Here is a 19616-nt window from a genome sequence, read left to right as displayed (position 1 = left end):
AATATTTGCATTTTAATAAGCAGCTCAACACCTTAGTCTAAAATGAGATGAGGGGTACCTGGGTGACTCGGCTAAGCGACCGACTTCAGCTCAGGTCATGATCTCATGGTTCGTGATTCCAGCCCCACGTCGGGCTCTGTGCTGACAGCTCAGAGCCTGGAGCCTCCTTCGGATTCTGTGTCTCCCTTTCTCCACCCCTCCCCCATTCATGCTCTGTCTCTCTCTGACTTTCCAAAGTAAATAGACTTAGAAAAATAAATAAATAAATAAATAAATAAATAAATAAATAAATATAAAAAACAAAATGAGATTAGATTAGGATTCATCTAGAGAAAGGATTCAGGCAAACTGGTAAGGGTGAGAAGTAGGGGAAGGGAAGCTTAATGGAGCCCTTGAAATGACCAAGGGAAAAAAAAAAAAAAAAAAAGGACAGTGCTCTACCCCTATGCGGGCGTCAGGCTGCTCCTGGTAGAAAATGTTCCCAACCTTCTTGTTTGCAAGAGTCCCAATTCCACAGAATCATTATGCTTCTTCTGAGGTCACCACCGGGTCGATACGTTACCTCCCTGACCAGACCTAGGCTACGAAGGCCAATTTTCCTCTAGATGCGCTGCTCATACTCCCCCGATCTACATCTCCTGCATCCAGAGCTGCTGTTCCAGATGTCCTGCGGGCAGAACATCCCCAGGGAATGCAGGGCTCCAGATTCCAAGCCTTATTTGTTTCCCACTCACGCAACCCGAACTCTTCCGGTCTTCTGAAGCCCTCTGCAATCAGCCACGAACTTATTTCTTGCTCCTCCTCAATACAGTCTGTTCCAGTTTTCAAGGCCCCATTACTTCTTTGGCTCGTCCTCCCTCGAAAAGGCGCACGCAGTCCCACCTCTGCACCTTTGCCCATGACGCTCCTCCCTGCTGTCTCACTGAGCTCTACGTGTTGTATCTCCACCCGCTGTGATCTAGAAGGATGATATTGCCAGTGGGAGTTGAGTACAATTGGAATTTTTCACTAGATTCTGACAGACCTCAGTGCTTTTGACTTCTTCACCGAGTGCAAAAGAACTTGAGGCTGCTCTATTCATTTGCTGGATGGTAGTCTCCCTACTGAAAACAGAACGCCAAAATCTTCTGGTGCCTTTTGCCAACTTACATGTCCATCAGGATCATCTTTTTACCATTCCTATAACCTGTTAGGCTTTTTAGATTGCCCTATAATATGTTTCTGTCCTGTTATCCTTACCTCTCACTAGTCTTACCCCATTAATGATGTGCTCCTAATGATTTTGAGTCATTCAAAACTGGCTGCTTATTGGCTATACGTATCACCCCAGCAGCACAAAATCTATCTCTCTCTCTCCCTGTGTCCTCTCTTCATAATGGGGTCTAGGTATAACACCGAGACTGTAATATTTCATGCTTACTAGGGTCAGGGAGGTAATACAATATTTGAAGCTGACTGAATATATAACGAAGAGTGGGGGAGACGGTGGCTCATTGAGAGGAGTAAGGCAAAGCTAAAGGCATTCAAATTCAAATTTTTCAACATGGTAGGACTAAGGAAATTCACCTGTCGTTCAAAGAGGCGAGTATGCAAACCACTGTTTGGGCTTGTTCTGAAGTTTTTCTGTTTTGCAGGACTCTTTCTGGGCAGTACATTTCCTTCTCACTTGGTGGAGTTTGCTTAAAGCTCTAGCAGAGAATGGCAATAATTAGAAATGGAGACTGAGGAGGGGAGTTATGCAAATATTAGAATATCATTTCTTTGCCATTTTCATTAGTGGTGTATTCTGTAATCATAAGTGAGCTGGATGGGGACTTCAGTACAACCTAGAAATATTACACATTTAACATCAGCTTCCTTTTCCTTCTTCAGAATCTGACTTTTTAAAAATGTTTATTTATTTATTTTGAGAGAAACAGAGAGCACGAGTTGGGGAGGGGCAGAGAGAGAGCGGGAGAAAGAATGCCAAGCAGGTTCCCCACTGACTGTGTGGAGCCTGACACAGGGCTCAGATCCCAAGAACCTTGAGATAACTTGAGGCACCTGGGCAGTTAAATGGGTTGAGTGTCCAATTCTTGATTTCAGCTCAGGTTATGATCCCAGGATCATGGGATTGAGCTCTGTGTCAGGCTCTATGCTGAGCACAGAGCCTGCCTGAGATTCTCTCTCTCTCTCTCTCTCTCTCTCTCTCTCTCTCTCTCAGCACCTGGGTAGCTCAATTGGTTAAGTGTCCGACTCTTGGTTTTAGCTCAGGTCATGATCTCACAGTTCCTGAGTTCTAGCTCCAAGTCAGGCTCTGTGATGGTGCAGAGCCTGCTTGGGATTCTCTCTCTCTTCTTCTCTCTCTGCCCCTCCCCTGCACTCCTCTCTCAAAATAAATAAATAAACTTTCATTTTAAAAAAGTACAATAAATACACTAAAGAGTATCTTTAATGAGTATCTTTTTTTTTTTTCAACGTTTATTTATTTTTTTGGGGACAGAGCGAGACAGAGCATGAGCGAGGGAGGGGCAGAGAGAGAGGGAGACACAGAATCGGAAACAGGCTCCAGGCTCTGAGCCATCAGCCCAGAGCCTGACGCGGGGCTCGAACTCACGGACCGCGAGATCGTGACCTGGCTGAAGTCGGACGCTTAACCGACTGCGCCACCCAGGCGCCCCTAGTATCTTTAAAGAGTATAAGGAAAACTACATACATATAGTTATATATATTTATAATATGTATAATAAACTTTTTCCCTCATTAACAAATGTATCTATTGCTTCAGATTTAGAGGTATTTCACTGAAAATGTATCTTGGGATTAAAGAAACCAATGTATTATTTGAAAAGCTAAATATGAAAAAAAATGATTCAAAAAATCATTTTATCCTATGTTTCCTAACTGTTCAGACTCATTGGACTTAGAACAGTGAGTGGCACTTAGTAAATGCCATTACAAATATTATTTTCCTCTGACAGGCTAGGTCCCATTGTCTTTACAGGGAGCGTCCCCTCCTCAGCCTGAACCATTGTCAGGTCCCACATCTCCTCTTTGGAAACTCTTTAATGTTTATTTTATTTTTAAGAGAGAGGCAAAGCACGAGCAGGGGAGGGGCAGAGAGAGAGGGAGACACAGAATCCAAAGCAGGTTCCAGGCTCTGAGCTGTCAGCACAGAGCCTGATGCGGGGCTGGAACTCATGAACGATGAGATGATGACCTGAGCCAAAGTCGGACGCTTAACCGACTGAGCCACCCAGGCGCCCCTCCACTTTGGAAACTCTTAAAGTAGCATGTCTCCAAAGAGCTGTCTGCCTACACTATTCCTTGCTGCTCCTGGACAGTGAAGTGATATGTGTAGAAATAATATTATAGACGTAGCCAAAAGGAGTTAGTGAGCAGGGAATACTGGAAAACACTGATTTTATAAGTAACCAGGAAGGGCTTCATTGTAGCAGATGCATAGAGACTTTAAATCAATGCTGACCAATTTTTTCCCCAATAACTTACCATGTTTGTTTTTTGCATAGGTAATACATTCACATGGTTCACAGTCAAAGGAAGCAAAAGGATATATGGTGAAAACTTTCCCTTCTACATCTGGTCTCCAGCTACCTGTTTTCTTCCTGGGGTTGCTCCTGTCTCCTTCCAGAAATAGTCCATGTATATCCTTCATTCGAAATCCTTGGGGACAAGTGAGTTTCAGAACCCAGAACTTTTCAGATTTTAGGCTGTAACAAGATGTGGATAGTATGCATTCTGTAGCACCCCAGGCTCTGTCTAGGATGACCAGTCATGCTGGTTTGCCCCAGACTGGCCCAGTTTTAGCACTGTAAAGTTCTGTGTTCTGGGAATCCCCTCAGTGCCAGGCAAACAAGGCCACCTGACTACTTTTAATTTTTTTATTTAAAGTTTTTTTTTTGGGGGGGGGGAGAGAGAGTGCAAGTAGGGAAGAGGGGCAGAGGGAGAGCAGAGAATCTTAAGCAGACTCCACGCTCAGCAAGGAGCCCTACGTGGTGCTTGATCCCATGACCCTGGGATCATGAACTGAGCTGAAATCAAGAGTCAGATGGTTAACTGACTGGGCCACCCAGGCCAACACCCCCCACACCACCCACCTTTTAATTTAACCACGTTTTTATGAATGAAAGCTGCTTTTCCTTTGCTACCTCTTAACATCAATTCAAGATTGTCTTAATGTCACTTTAGTCTTCCTTTTCCTTTGGTTTTCAGACTCAACTTCTCTTTCAAACCACAAGGCAAAATAAACTCTGATAAACATACCAAGTTTGAACAATTTTAACACTCACTAAGAACCTCAAAACAGCTATGTAAGTAAAATGAACAGAATTATTAGGGGAAAGTTCAAAAAGCAATTACAGAATTTTTTCTTTTGTTCTTCAAAAAATTGCAGGGGCGCCTGGGTGGCTCAGTCAGCCAAGCGGCCAACTCTTGATTTCTGCTCAGGTCAGGATCTCATGGGTTTGTGAATTTGAGCACCACCTCAGGCTCTGCGCTGACAGTGCGAAGCCAGCTTGAGAGATTCTCTTTCTCTCTGTCTCTCTTCCTCTCTCTGTCTCTCTCTCTCTGCCCCTCCTCACTTGACCTCTCTCTCAAAACAAATAAATAAACTTTTGAAAATTCCAGATATTCTCCATGATGCTCTTTAGGTCTCTGGAAAACATTAATCATCAGACTTATTTTTGTGAAAAATGTGTTTTGTATATGTATGTGTGTGTGCCCAGAGAAAACTCTGGAAGCCAGGAGGCTTACAAACGATTTTCTTTTCTTTCTTTCTTTCTTTCTTTCTTTCTTTCTTTCTTTCTTTCTTTCTTCTTTCTTTCTTTCTTTCTTCTTTTTATTGTTTGTATTTTTTATGAATGTGTCATGATTGTGTAGCAGTGTGAAGTAGTTTTTCTTTTTTTTTTTAATTTTTTTTTTAACGTTTATTTATTTTTGAAACAGAGAGAGACAGAGCATGAACGGGGGAGGGGCAGAGAGAGAGGGAGACACAGAATCGGAAACAGGCTCCAGGCTCTGAGCCATCAGCCCAGAGCCCGACGCGGGGCTCGAACTCACGGACCGTGAGATCGTGACCGGGGCTGAAGTCGGATGCTTAACCGACTGAGCCACCCAGGCACCCCTAGTTTTTCTTTTTTTAATTTTTAAATATATTTTTATTTTTGTATTCTTTTTTTAAAGAGGTGCTGGCACCTTGTTTCTAGAATTATCTTGATTCTTTTCAAATTTATTTTCTATCTACATTGACAAAGCAGAGTCTAATTTCTGTTTTGAATCTGAACAATTTAGCTAAGCTTGCAGCTAGATTGTGTGTTTTTCAGTTTATGCCCAAGGCTAGGTCTTATTTATACCCTCGTACTTAGCACAATGTCTGAAATATAATGGGTGCCCACAGCATGCTTGCTATGCTGGGTTTGACACTCCTATGAGCATAACTTCATTCTGGATGCAAGGATCCAAATTCTTTTCATGGATTAAATAGTTTAAACCTATTATCACAGGTTTTCATTCATGGTTAGTGCCCACAAAAAGTACCCCAGAAAGCGGTATCCTATTACAAATATATCACCTTGAAAAGGTGAGCCACAGCTCTCCTTTAATCAAGGGAACATAACACCCAAGACTAATAGTGGTCGAAATTGCCAGTGGTGATTTCTACCCTAGCAATTGCTGTCACAAATATGTGGGTTTCATAACAGAATGAATGTAGTCTATGCAACCCGATTTATATCCAACCTTTCTTTCAAAAAAGAGACAAATCCCATCTGTTTTTATGCAATGAAATCACATCTTCAAAGAACTGATCATACTTTAAATGCAAAATTCAATCGTACTTCAATACTTTTATTTATTGCTTCCATGTCATTCCATTAAGAATTGGCAACAGACTCCCCTTGCCTGATGAACTCATAATGGTTTTCCCCTTGCGAGAGAGTGCAGGACCTCCTAAGGACTCATCCCTACTGCTTCTCATTGCTCCTAGACCCGTAAGATTTAAGTTACTGCATACCCCACAGGATGGGGTACAGAATATAACCTGTGAAAAGGTGACATACATACTGGTGGATTGCATTATTTTATATCAACCAACCAATTCCCAGAATGGAGCAAGTTCACAGACCCAGAGCTCCTTGCATGAAGGGGAATTGGGTCTTGAGGAAGGAATCCACTGCACGTAAACATGCTCACTGTAAATCTTCTTCCCAGCCTCCTCTGATAGGAACTGAAACCATTTCCCTGGAAACATTAGGAAAGGAGAAATAAACATTTTAGGGAGAATTAGACGCTGGCTCTGAACTGATACTGATTTCTGAACACCCAAAATGCCACTGTGGTCCACCATATCTGTCAGGTGATCAGTGGAACTCTGCATCGGGTTTATCTCACAGTGGACCCAGTGGGTTCCCATAGCCACCCTCTGGGTTATTTCTTAATTCTATAATGTATAACTGGCACATTATACATTCTATAATGTATTCTGCTCAGCAACTGGCAGAATCCCCACATTGGCTTCTTTTTTTTTTTTTTTTTTTTTTTTTTTTTTTTAAATTTTTTTTTTTCAACGTTTATTTATTTTTGGGACAGAGAGAGACAGGGCATGAACGGGGGAGGGGCAGAGAGAGAGGGAGACACCGAATTGGAAACAGGCTCCAGGCTCTGAGCCATCAGCCCAGAGCCCGACGCGGGGCTCGAACTCACGGACCGCGAGATCGTGACCTGGCTGAAGTCGGACGCTTAACCGACTGCGCCACCCAGGCGCCCCCACATTGGCTTCTTAATACGTGGAGTGAGGGCTATTATGGTAGGAAAGACCAAGTGGAAGCTTTTAGAGCTGCCTCTATCTATCAATAAAGTAAACTAAAAGCAACACAATATTGGTGAGATTAGTGCCACCATCAAAGACTTGAACAGCGTCACGATTCCTGATAACATCCCAAATCAACCTTCTTATTTGGCCCATGAAGACAAGTGCATCTTGGAGAATGAAAGTAGTTCAATCATGTGGTGACTTTCATGGTAGCTGCTATTCCAGCTATGGTTTCTTTGCTGGCACAAATCAACCTATTTCTAGCACCTGGTAGACAGCTATTGACCTGGTGAATGTTTTTTTCTTTTATACTGGGAATATTTTCTTTTATATTGGGAAAGGCAATCAGAACAGTATACTGCCAGCCGGCAGGACGAATATACACCTTCACTCTCCTACCTCAGGGCTCTATCAGTTATCCAGTGCTATGTCATGATCTAATCTACAAGGACTTTGATCACCTTTCCATTCCACAGAACATCATGCTGGTCCATTACACTGATGACATCACTTTGACTTGACCCAATAAAGAGAAAGTAGGAACTTTGGAGACACATTGGTAATACTCATGAGGGATGGAAATAAATCCCACAAAAATTCCGGAGGCTCCACCTCAGTAAAATTTCTAGAAGCACTTGAGATAACTCTTTCAAAAAAAAAAAAAAAATGAGCAGATGGGGGCACCTGGGTGGTTCAGTCAGTTAAGTGCCCAACTACAGTTCAGGTCATGGTGATGGTTTATGAGTTTGAGCCCCTCATCAGGCTCACTGCTCTCAGCACAGAACCCACTTCAGATCCTCTGTTCCCCTCTCTCTCTGCCCCTCCTCCACTTGTGTCACTCACTCTCTCTCTCAAAAAAAAAAAAAAAAAACAAAACATTAAAAAAAATTTTTTAAATGAACAGATTGTTCCACCCTGATCCTTCCTATCTTTAAGAAGGAAACACAGTACCTTATGGACCTCTTTAGATTTTGGAGGCAACATATGCCTCATTAGAGAATGCTACTTTTATTTATTGAATGACCTGAAAAGCTGCCATTTTTGAGTGCAGCTCAGGACAAAAGAAGGACCTGCAATGGGTCCAGCCTGCCATGCAAGCTTCTTTGCTGCTTTTCATAAGACCTAGTGAATTCAATGATGTTTGAAGAGTCTATGGCAGATAGAACAGCTGTCTGAAGACTTTGGCAGACCCTTGTAGGTGAATCAAAGCACAGACCCTTAGGACTTTGAGGTACAGCTGTGCTATCCTCTGCAGATAACCACTCTCCTTTTGAGAAACAGCCCTGCTTTGCTTCTGGGCCTTAGTACATTCTGAATGCTTGCTTGCCCATGATCCACCTGATCTGTCCTGAGCTGTCCATCCACCAAGCCACAGAGTTGGGCATGCATGGCAGTAGTCCATTAGCAAATGGAAGTGGCGTATACAAGATTGGGAGACTGAGATCAAGCAGGTCCTGAAGATACAAGAAATTTACATGAATAAGTAGCACAGACACTCATGCCCGTATTCTTGCACGTTGCCCCCTCTTCCTCCTCCACCTGCATCTACGGCTTCACGGAGAGTTCCTGATGACCAGTTGACTATGGAATAAAGAATTTAGGGTTAGTTTACAAATTGTCTTGTGTGATAGGCTGGCTCTACTCAAAAGTGGGTGGCTATCCCTCTACAGCCCCACTGCAAGGTGGCCCTTAGGCTAGTGGAAAGGAAACTACCCCCTGTGGGCAGAACTCAAGCAGGGTACCTTGTGGTTCATTGTGCCTGAAAAGAGGGATGGCTACAGGTACTTATACAAACTGACTCATGATAGTGACTAATGATATTGCTGGACGGTCAGGGACACAGAAGTAACGTGATTGGAAAATTGATCTAGGGAAGATCTGGGGAAACAGTATGTGGTTAGAAGTATATGAATGGTCCCAGAATGTGAAAAGATATTTCTATTCCATGTGGAGGCTTACAAAGAGCAACCTCAGTAGAGGAAGATGTTAATAATCAGTTGGGCAAGAAGACCTGTCCCGTGGATACGTTGGCCTCTTTCTCCAGCCATTGCTGTTCTTGCCCAACGAGCTCATGAACAAAGTGGCCACAGTCAGTGACTCAGTAGACAAGGGAAAGGATTACTGTACTGGTTGGGGTGATTGATCCTGATTAATAAGGGGAAATTGAGAAGTTATTACACAATGGAGGTAAGGGGGAGTATGTCTGGAATGCAGGTGGTCTCCTGAGGTATCTCTGAGACACATAGAATCACATATTACTATGTGATTAAAGTCAGTAAAAAACTACCATACAGGCAGGACTGTTAAAGGAACAGACTATTCAGGAATGAAGGTTTGGTGGGTCCCCTACGTGGCTCAGTCCGTTGAGCATCTGACTCTCAGTTTCAGCTCAGGTCATGATCTCATGGTTTCATGAGTTCAAGCCCTGCATCAGACTCTGTACTGACAGTGTTTACAGTGTGGAGCCTGCTTGGGGTTCTTTCTCTCTTCCTCTATCTCTGTCCCTCCCTCCACCCCGCCCCATGCTGTCTCTGTCTCTCTCAAAATAAATAAATTAACTTACAAAAAATAGGAATGAATATTTGGTTCTCCCCACATGATCACAGACACTTTTTTCCTCTCAAGGAAGTAGCACATTTATACGTATTACTTTCCCAGAACTTTTGCAGCTAAGGTGGCAAAGTAACCTAGTTCTGGCCAATGAGATATTAGCAGACATTGCTGGTAGAGCATCTGTGACCACTTTGTGAAAGGGACAAATGTGTCTGGCTTGCACCTTTTCTTCTCACTTCCCCTGCCTGGAGCGTGGACACGATACTTGGATATGCAGTGGCCATGTGACCATGAAAGTTAAAGTTGTACCCTAACAGGAAGGTACCAGAATAATAGAAGGAGATTGGTTCCTTGGGGGACATTATTGAATCACTGAGCACAAAGGACCAGCCCTGGACAGTCTACCGCTGACTTCCTGTTGCCTGAGATAAAAACAAACCCAACCAACCAACCAACCAACCAACCCAAACTGACTTGTTTAAACCACTGTTAGTTGTGTTTTCAGTTACTTGCAGATCTAACGAACAGATCTAACAAAATTTTTTTGTTTTTAATTATTTTAAGGTGTGCTCGCTTCGGCAGCACATATACTAAAATTATTTTTAAGGAGTGCCTGGGTGGCTCAGTCGGTTAAGCGTCTGACTTCAGCTCAGGTCATGATCGTACCGTTCATGAGTTTGAACCCCACGTCAGGCTCTGTGCAGACAGCTCGGAGCCTGGAGCCTGCTTCGGATTCTGTGTCTCCCTCTCTCTCTCTGTCCCTCCCCCGCTCACGCTCTGTCTCTCTCAAAAATAAAATAATTTTAAAAAATGTATTTAAAACTACAACTCATTTTTTAATTGTACAAGTAATGTTCTCACCTAAGAAAAGATACTGGGTCCTTTCGAAAAGTGTCTCAAAGTATGGTCCATAGACAATCTGCCTCATAATTACATAGGCTGCTTGTTTAAGAAGATAAATTTCCCATGTGTTTGGTTGCCTAACCTGCCCTCCCAACTATGAATCAGGATTGATGGGGCTACATCCTGAGACTCTGCCTTTTTAACAAACTTCCCTGGTGATCCCTGTCTTCAGAAAGTGTAGAGAACCACCCCCCAAATAACCCAAACAGGTTTGAGTCATTTTCTGGGCATCCAGGTAAATATAGTTTAGTGTTGTTGTTATTTGTTTGTTTGTTTTTTCTAGTTCTACATCAATCCTCACACCTTGATAATTTGAATATAATCAAGGAGGGCCCATCCTCCTTCTGGAAAGGGAATAAACTGTCAAGCTTCAAGAAGAATACACAAATTGGGAATGCAAGCTGGTGCAGCCACTCGGGAAAACAGTATGGAGGTTCCTCAAAAACTAAAAATAGAACTACCCCATGACCCAGCAATTGCACTACAAAGCATTTATCCAAGGGATACAGGTGTGCTGTTTCAAAGGGACACATGCACCCCCATGTTTATAGCAGCACTATCAACAATAGCCAAAGTATGGAAACAGCCCAAATGTCCATCGATGGATGAATGGATAAAGAAGATGTGGTATATATATATATATATATATATATATATATATATATATACATATACACGTATATATACATATATATACATATATATATGTATAAATGTATATATATGTATATATACACAATGGAGTATTACTCGGCAATCAAAAAGAATGAAATCTTGCCATTTGCAACTACGTGGATGGAACTGGAGGGTATTATGCTAAGTGAGATTAGTCAGTCAGAGAAAGACAAAGATCCTATGACTTCACTCATATGAGGACTTTAAGAGACAAAACAGATGAGCATAAGGGAAGGGAAACAAAAATAATGTAAATCCAGGGAGGGGGACAAAACAGAAGAGACTCATAAATATGGAGAACAAACTGAGGGTTACTGGAGGAGTTGTGGGAGGGGGGATGGGCTAAATGGGTAAGGGGCACTAAGGAATCTACTCCTGAAATCATTGTTGCACTATGTGCTAATTTGGATGTAAATTTAAAAAAATAAAAAATTAAGTTAAAAAAGAAGAAGAATACACAATTTCCTTTGTGGTTTTGAGCAAATGTTCTGCTTTCTTTATTAACTAAATTTGCTTCCATGTCATATATGCAGTTGTGCTCAGTATCACATTTCAATTGTCTAACAAATTTAAAATGAACACAATCCAATATAGTTCTTATTTAATATTCCCTTCATTTAGGCTTTACTGAGTTATTAATTCTTTTTAGGCTCAGAATAATATCATCCAATTTTGTCTTTCATATTGCACTCCAAGTTCTTCTTACGTGAAAAACATAGGGAGACACAATTAAAAAAAAAACCCAAATCTCAGGGGGTGCCTGGGTGGCTCAGTTGGCTGAACCTCCAACTCTTGATTTCAGCTCAGGTCGTTATCCCATGTTTGTGGGATCGAGCCCCATGTCGGGCTCTGCACTGAGCATGGAGCCTGCTTAAGATTCTCTCTCTTTCCTTCTGCCCCTCTCCCCCACTCATGCGTGCTCTCTCTCTAAAAAAAAATTTTGTTAAATGTTTATTTATTTTTGAGAGAGAGACAGAGAGACAGAGCACAAGCAGAAGAGGAGCAGAGAGAGAGGGAGACACAGAATCTGAAGCAGGATCCAGGCCCTGAGCTGTCAGCACAGAGCCCGACACGGGGCTCGAACTCACAAACCGTGAGATCATGACCTGAGCTGAAGCCGGACGCTCAACCAACTGAGCCACCCAGGCTCCCCTCTGTCTTATTTATTTTTGACAGAGAAAGAGAGAGACAGAGCACGAGCGGGGAAGGGGCAGAGAGAGAGAGAGAGAGAGAGAGAGAGAGAGAGAGAGAGACACACACACAGAATCCGAAGCGGGCTCCAGGCTCTGAGCTGTCAGCACAGAGCCCGACACGGGGCTCGATCTCACAAACCGTGAGATCATGACTTGAGCTGAAGCCAGACGCTCAACCAACTGAGCCACCCAGGCGCCCCTCTCTAAAAAAATTTTTTTATTTTTTATTTTTATTTTTATTAAAATTTTTTTTAATGTTTATTTATTTTTGACAGAGAAAGAGAGAGACAGAGCACGAGCGGGGGAGGGGCAGAGAGAGAGAGAGAGAGAGAGAGAGAGAGACACACACACACACACACAGAATCCGAAGCGGGCTCCAGGCTCTGAGCTGTCAGCACAGAGCCTGATGCAGGGCTCAAACCCATGAGCTGTGAGATCACGACAGCCAAAGACAGACGCTCAACCGACTGAGCCACCCAGGCGCCCCTCTCTAAAAAAAATTTTTTTTTAATCTTTAAATAAGAAAACCCCAAATCTTGAATTCAAGTATGATCAGAAGTCATTTATTAAGTGATAACAGAGATGTTGACCAACATTAGACTCCCAAACCTTTCCTGACCCTCTCTTTTGGAATCTCGTTTCTCAGAGCATCCCAAAACACGTTCTCCTCAATGGTCATTATGCTATCCTCAACTCATTCCTGACTTCTCATCTTTGCTTACTGCTTCCCCATCTAGTTCACCCAGCCCCACCTCCTCTACAAAGTTTTCTTCGATTGCCTCAATCCACTCAGCTACTTCTCTTCTCTAAATTCTTATTCTACTCCCCATCATTACCAACCAATTTCCTAAATCTTCCCCCAAGGAGATTTTAGCATGTTAGTCTTCAATTTAAAATTCTTCAATAGCACTGGGTTTTCAACAATGAATACATTCTGAGCATCTTAGAAGTATGCTCTGCTAGGTGCCAGGGATATATAGGTGATCAAAACATAGCCACTGTCTCACAGGGTTATTCACACGTGGGGTTCACTAGGATTCGCAAGCCGTCTGCATGGTGGACTAGAAACACTTCAAGGCCCTCCATGATCTGTCTCCAAATTTATTTTACTAATTCTATCCCCCATTATTCCTTTTCCTTTGATCCAAATAAACTGGGTTACTTGCTGCTCCCCAAACACACCTGCTACCTTTCTCTCTTTCATCTTCTCACTTTGATCTCAGTTCCTGAAATGACCTCCTCATTTCTCTCCCCATGTCAATTCTGACATATGCTTTCTTTTTTAAAATGTTTATTTATTTTGAAAGAGAGAGCCTGAGCGAGGGAGGGACAGAGAGAGAGAGGGGACAGAGGGGGACAGCACAGCAGGCTCTGTGCTGACAACAGCAAGCCAGATGTGAGGCTGGAACTCACCAACTGGTGAGACTATGACCTGAGTCGAAGTCAGATGTTCAACCCACTGAGCCACCCCAGTGCCCCAATTCTGACATATCATTAAGGTCCCAGATTGCCAATGCCACCTTCTTCACGAAACGTTGTGATTGCTTATGAAGTTCCAACTAAGGTTTCTTAGAAAGAGCCCCACGTAACACCAAATCGGCCAGCAATGGCTCGTTCTTGATTAAATCCCAATTTGAACAAACCAGCTCTAGGAGATATTTGGGAGTAAATTAGGGAAATGTGAGTATGATGAACTGGGCACAAAAGGATATTAGGGAATTGTTAAATTTCTTAGGAATTATAATGTTATTGTAGTTATGTTTAAGAAATCATTATTTTTAGATATGAAAACTGAATTAATTAGGATGGAATGTTATGATGGCAGTAGCTTAAAAAGGAAACATGGCAAAATGTGAAAATTTGGTATTAGGAATATAGATGTTTTGTGATTATTCTTTCCAAAGAACAATCTGTGTATTTGAAAACATTTTTCCACGTATTTGAAAACATTTCTAATCAAAAGTGAAAACAAGAACCCTAAACATCTTTTGCCTGTAAAACATGTTCACTAAAGAAAATTTGGAGAAAAAGGGAAGTAAAAAGCACCATTATCCTATCACACAGAGATAAACATTATTTATATTATGCATTTCCTTCTATACCGTTACAAATATACTTCTTTTTCTTTTTCTTTTTTTTAAACGTCTATTTATTTTTGAGAGAGAGAGCACAAACAGAGAGGCAGGGGTGGGGTGAATTGGGGTGGGGGACAGAGGATCCGAAGCAGGCTCTTTGCTGCTCTGGACAGCAGTGAGTCGGACGTGGGGCTCAAATCCACGAACCAAGAGATCATGACCTGAGCTGCAGTTGGACACTCAACTGACTGAGTCACCCAGGTGCCCCTATATACTTCTTTTTATTTTAGAAAACTGAGATTACTCTGGGCATAAAGTTTCGTATTGATCTCAGATTTTAAAAGAACATGTACAAAAGGTAGAAAGGAGGGCACATAAATAAGAGAACAATGCATTTTGTAGGTATGGTACATGTCAGTAAAAAACTAAAATAGAAGAAAAAAATTTAAAGCACTAAACAGAGGTTTGCAGACAAAACTTCCAATTTTCCTAGACTCACATACCAGCAGTGAATTCTTTTACAATCCTAGATCCCACAGATATGCTTTTCAATGGTACATTTCAAACCATCACAGAATCAGTTACTTGCCTGTTTGCAGTTCCCAGCATTTGCAGTTTTCACGGTGGGCTTTCTAGGCAAGCACGTATTTTTTAAGGAAATCACCGGCCCAGCTAACTGGGACAGCCACAAAGTCATCAGCCACCCCAGCAGGGCTTTCGCCGCTGCTGAACTGCCTTCCCTCCAGTCTCCTGCCCTGCTCTATCTACTCCAGACTCCTCCTTCCCAAACCACAGGATCTGCACCTTCTCTCCTTGTCACTCTTTCTTCCTTCACACACCCTCTTGCCAACGTTAGCTCCAGCCACGTGACTGTTTTTTTTTTTTTTTTTTTTTGCCTTACAGAAATATTGTTCAAATATTTTAGTTCTGTTCATAATCACCTAAATAATAAACAATTTCAAGGTTAGAAATGGTAATACATCCTACCACATCAATGCAAATAATTTTACTTTTATGCTTTCTTTGATTTGTATCTGTTGATATTTACACATATTTCCTATTGGGAATAGGCTGTTTAGAATTTCTCATTTACATTGTTAAAATGTTACATACTATTACATAATCTTTGTGATTTCAATTTAAGTGGACACATTATATATTCCAAGTGATTAAAATGCCTTCCAAGGACCTGAAATAAGTCAAAGCCATTTCCTGGTTATCAGATACTTTATGTACTTTATTCTACAATCTGCTTTTCTGCGCTTCCTGTATCATGGATATTTTCCCAAGTCAGTAGCTACATTTTCTATATTATTTTATGCAATTTTTTATTTTTTATTTTTTTATTTTAGAGAGAGAGAGAACAAGTGCAAGCAGGGGAGATGGGCAGAGGGAAAGAGAGAGAGAGAATCTTAAGCAGGTTCCACACTCAGTGCAGAGACTGACGTGGGCTCTATCCCACAACCCTGGGATCATGATCTGAGCCAAAATCAAGAGTCAGACACTTAATCAACTGAGCCACCCAGGTGCCTTAACATTATTTTAAATGTCTGCATAGTGTGCCATAATAAGGATATACTTTTTTTTTTAATTTTTTTTTTTAATGTTTATTTTTGAGACAGAGAGAGACAGAGCATGAACAGGGGAGGGTCAGAGAGAGAGGGAGACACAGAATTAGAAGCAGGCTCCAGGCTCTGAGCTGTCAGCACAGAGCCTGACGCGGGGCTCGAACTCACGGACCGTGAGATCATGACCTGAGCCAAAATCGGACGCTTAACCGACTGAGCCACCCAGGCGCCCCAAGGATATACTTTTTTTTAATTTAATACTTTGTGGGTTTTTTTAATGTTTTTATTTTTATTTATTTTTGAGACAGAGAGAGACAGAGCATGAGAAGGGGAGGGACAGAGAGAGAGGGAGACACAGAATACAAAGCAGGCTCCAGGCTCTGAGCTGTCAGCACAGAGCCTGACGCGGGACTCAAACCCACGAGCTGTGAGATCATGACCCGAGCCAAAGTTGGACGCTCAACTGACTGAGCCACCCAGGCGCCCCTAAATTTAATACTTTGAATAGTTAATATACTCCATGCTTCAAAAGCCAGAGGAAAAAAAAATGACACACAGTGAAAAGTCTTTCTTTGCACCTTAGTTCTCACCTACTCCAGGATGTAACCTCTTTTCTTAGTATCTTTTATATCTTTCCAGAGTTTATTTAGGTAGATGCAAGCAAATACAAACGTCATTTCTTATTTATTTGTTTGTTTGTTTGTTTATTGGCAGAATGTAACATACTATCCCCGTCATTCCTCGCTTTGCCTTTTTCACTTAATAATTTATCTTGGAGATTGTTCCAACTGAGTACATGTAGAATTTCTATATTCTTTGTTCTACAGCTGCATGGCTTCCTACTGTACAGGCACTACCCTCACTTCCATCCTGTCCGTCCTTGGACACGGTGGTCATCCCATTGATTGCTGATCCCATCTCTACACATTAACTCCAAAACCGCCCCATCCTTTACCACTTCAGTCTCTTTTTACTGGCTTGTTTTGACTATACACGTCAGGTCTCTTGAATGCTGAAAGAGAACTGGCCCTTCATTCTAAGGTTCCTCAAAGCTCCTATAATTTTTAAAGTTCCAGACTGAGGTGTCTACAGTCTTTATCCACTTTACCCCCCTCCCCCCATTTCCTCCTTGACCCTTTGGGATCTGCCTTCATCTACCTGTCTGTACTAAAACTGATCTCTGAACCGTCATCTACTAGAAACTTCCAGCAGCTTGGTCTTTCTTCTCAGTTCTCACCCCTGTAACGTCTGAAGAAAGGTACCTGTCCTTGCTTACCCATTCAGTTCTAACTTCTTGTAAAATGGCTTCTGAACCCCCCCCCCCATACTAAAATGACTCTCCAAGTGGTCATCTGTTAATGGCCCATGTCTCAGTAACCTGGCCTCTGTTCACTTTTTTTTTTTTATAAATTTTTCTTTAATGTTTATTTATTTTTTGAGAGAGAGATTGACAGAGTGTGAGCAGGGGACAGGCAGAGAGAGAAAGACACAGAATCCGAAGCAGGCTCCAGGCTCTGAGCTGTCAGCACAGAACCTGATGCGGGGCTCGAGCCCACTAACTGTGAGATCATGACCTGAGCCCAAGTCGGACGCTCAACCGACTGAGCCATCCAGGCGCCCCCGTTCACTTCTCTGAACCCCATCCCTAGAGCTCCTGTCAACCTTACCCCCCACCATAGAGATTCTGTCTTCCCAATGGCTTCACTACAACCCTTTTCTATCAACTCTGACCATCGCCTTGAAATCAGATCCCAAGTTCTGATTACCTAGACTACTAATTGTAGTCTCTCAACAAACCTTCCACACTGCAGCCTCTTTGCCACTCTACATTAAAAACAAAAACAAAAGCAAACAAACAAAAAGCACATCTTACATCATTCCCTTCTTCAAAACTTTTATTTCCAGGGGTTCCTGGTTGGCTCAGTCGGTAGAACATGTGACTCTTGATCTCGGGGTTATAAGTCTGAGCCCCACGTTTGTAGAGATTACTTAAAAATAAAATCTTTAGGGGCGCCTGGGTGGCGTAGTCTGTTAAGCGTCCGACTTCAGCCAGGTCACGATCTCGCGGTCCGTGAGTTCGAGCCCCGCGTCGGGCTCTGGGCTGATGGCTCAGAGCCTGGAGCCTGTTTCCGATTCTGTGCCTCCCTCTCTCTCTGCCCCTCCCCCGTTCATGCTCCGTCTCTCTCTGTCCCAAAAATAAATAAAAACGTTGAAAAAAAAATTAAAAAAAAAAATAAAATAAAATCTTTAAAAAACCACAAATTTTATTTCCAAACCAATGAAGCACTAACTCTCCAATCTAGCATTCAAACCCTTCCACGACTTTAACTCAACATGTATTGGCATCAGTCAGCATTTTCTTCTTCCACTATACTAGGCATACTATGCTCTAGCCAAACCAGTCTGCTTATTTTTCTCTAAACACACAGTGTGCTTTTGTGCCTCTGGGATGTGGTTCATCCTTTTGTCCACCTGGATTACCTTTCCCATTCATCTCTGCTATTCTAAGTCTCTTCCTCCCTTAGTTTCACTTGTCATGATATCTTCGCTCACCCTCCACTAAATAAATGTGTTATAGTTATTTGTGCAGTTATCGTATTTCCCTACCGGATTCTAAATTCTGCTCAAACAAAATACTGCCTTTAGTGAACTGTCCAATTTGCCATTCTGTGCCAAGTGATTTGCATGCACTGTCTCATTTAATCCTTACATCAACATTATAGGACAGGACTCCCCCCATTTAACATCGAAGAAACTGAGTCTCAGGGGCATTAACTAGCTTGCCCAGGTCACACAACTGATGAGGGTGGAATCCCTTTCTTAGTTTATCTAGGCTGCTGAAACACAAATACCATAGCTTGGGGGGTTTATAAACAACAGAAACTTATTTCTCACAGTTCTGGAGGTCTAAGATCAAGACTCAGGCAGATTTAATGTCTGGTGAAAGCCACTTCCTGGTTCTTAGGTGGCTGTCTGTTTCCTGTGTCCTCACACGGTGGAAGGGGTGAAGGGGCTCTCTGGGGTCTCTTTTATGAGGACATTAATCCCTTTCATGAGGGCTCCATTCTCATGACCTAAGCACCTCCCAAAGGCCCCATCTCCGAATACCATCACCTTGAGAGGGAGGGTTAGGATTTCAACACATGAATGGGGGGGGGGGGGAGATACGACATTCAATCTATATTCGTGTTTGCATTACTTATGGTAGTCAGCACAGTATCCACCACCTGCACTGTTCTCAACCTGTTAGTGTCAGATCAACATGTTAAAAAAGATTCTAAGGAAATAGGGAGGAGGATTGAAACAGTAACGAATTAGGATGGCAGAATTGTTGGTGATGTTTCCAAATTTCAGCCAGTGGGTCACAGAGCTTCTGAAGTAAGCATTTAAAATATGTAGTTACTAAACAGGGTTGCCGCTACTCTTAAATATTTTCTAATTGTTACATGTAGGTTAGTTTTGTCTCCCCGATTTTATTGTCATCCCCCGGGAATTATCTCTACTCTCTTGCATTCCCCCAGCTTTCGGCGCATTGCTCAACACGCGGTGTACGTACTTGTTGATTTTAACGTAGGTGTCTTTCCATATGTGTACGGCAACCGGGTAGGGGACGTGGGTGTGTGATGCAGTAGGCATTCCTTCCCATCCCTTTTCCCTTGAGCGGCTGCTGCCTGGATGCTTCCCTTCTCGGGGGAGGAGGCAGAACCACTGACCCTTTAACAAGTTGTCCCTCACAGAACAGGTGTCTCCCCCGCCTTTCGGAGGAGAGGGATGGCTGGACACTTAGTGACATCAGCGACCGACCAATGAGAAGTCAGGCTTCGGCAGCCGCGCCAATGAG

At 42.5% G+C, this 19616-nt stretch overlaps 1 long non-coding RNA gene across 1 annotated transcript in view; it reads right to left on the bottom strand.

The window, feature by feature from the left end:
* Window positions 1–19530, bottom strand: part of LOC147583068 (uncharacterized) — a 29240-nt gene extending 9710 nt beyond the window's left edge. Inside the window, exon 1 of the long non-coding RNA XR_015242772.1 lies at window positions 19332–19530. This is a non-coding gene — a long non-coding RNA (uncharacterized LOC147583068). The remainder of the gene's footprint in view (window positions 1–19331) is intronic.
* Between the last annotated feature and the right edge of the window lie 86 nt (window positions 19531–19616).

This window comes from Puma concolor, chromosome A2 (genome assembly GCF_028749965.1).
Source record: "Puma concolor isolate L17-30 chromosome A2, mPumCon1.1.hap2, whole genome shotgun sequence".
NCBI classification, from domain to species: domain Eukaryota; kingdom Metazoa; phylum Chordata; class Mammalia; order Carnivora; family Felidae; genus Puma; species Puma concolor.
Note: the sequence above shows the minus strand (reverse complement) of the source record. Positions and strands in the feature narration are given on the sequence as shown.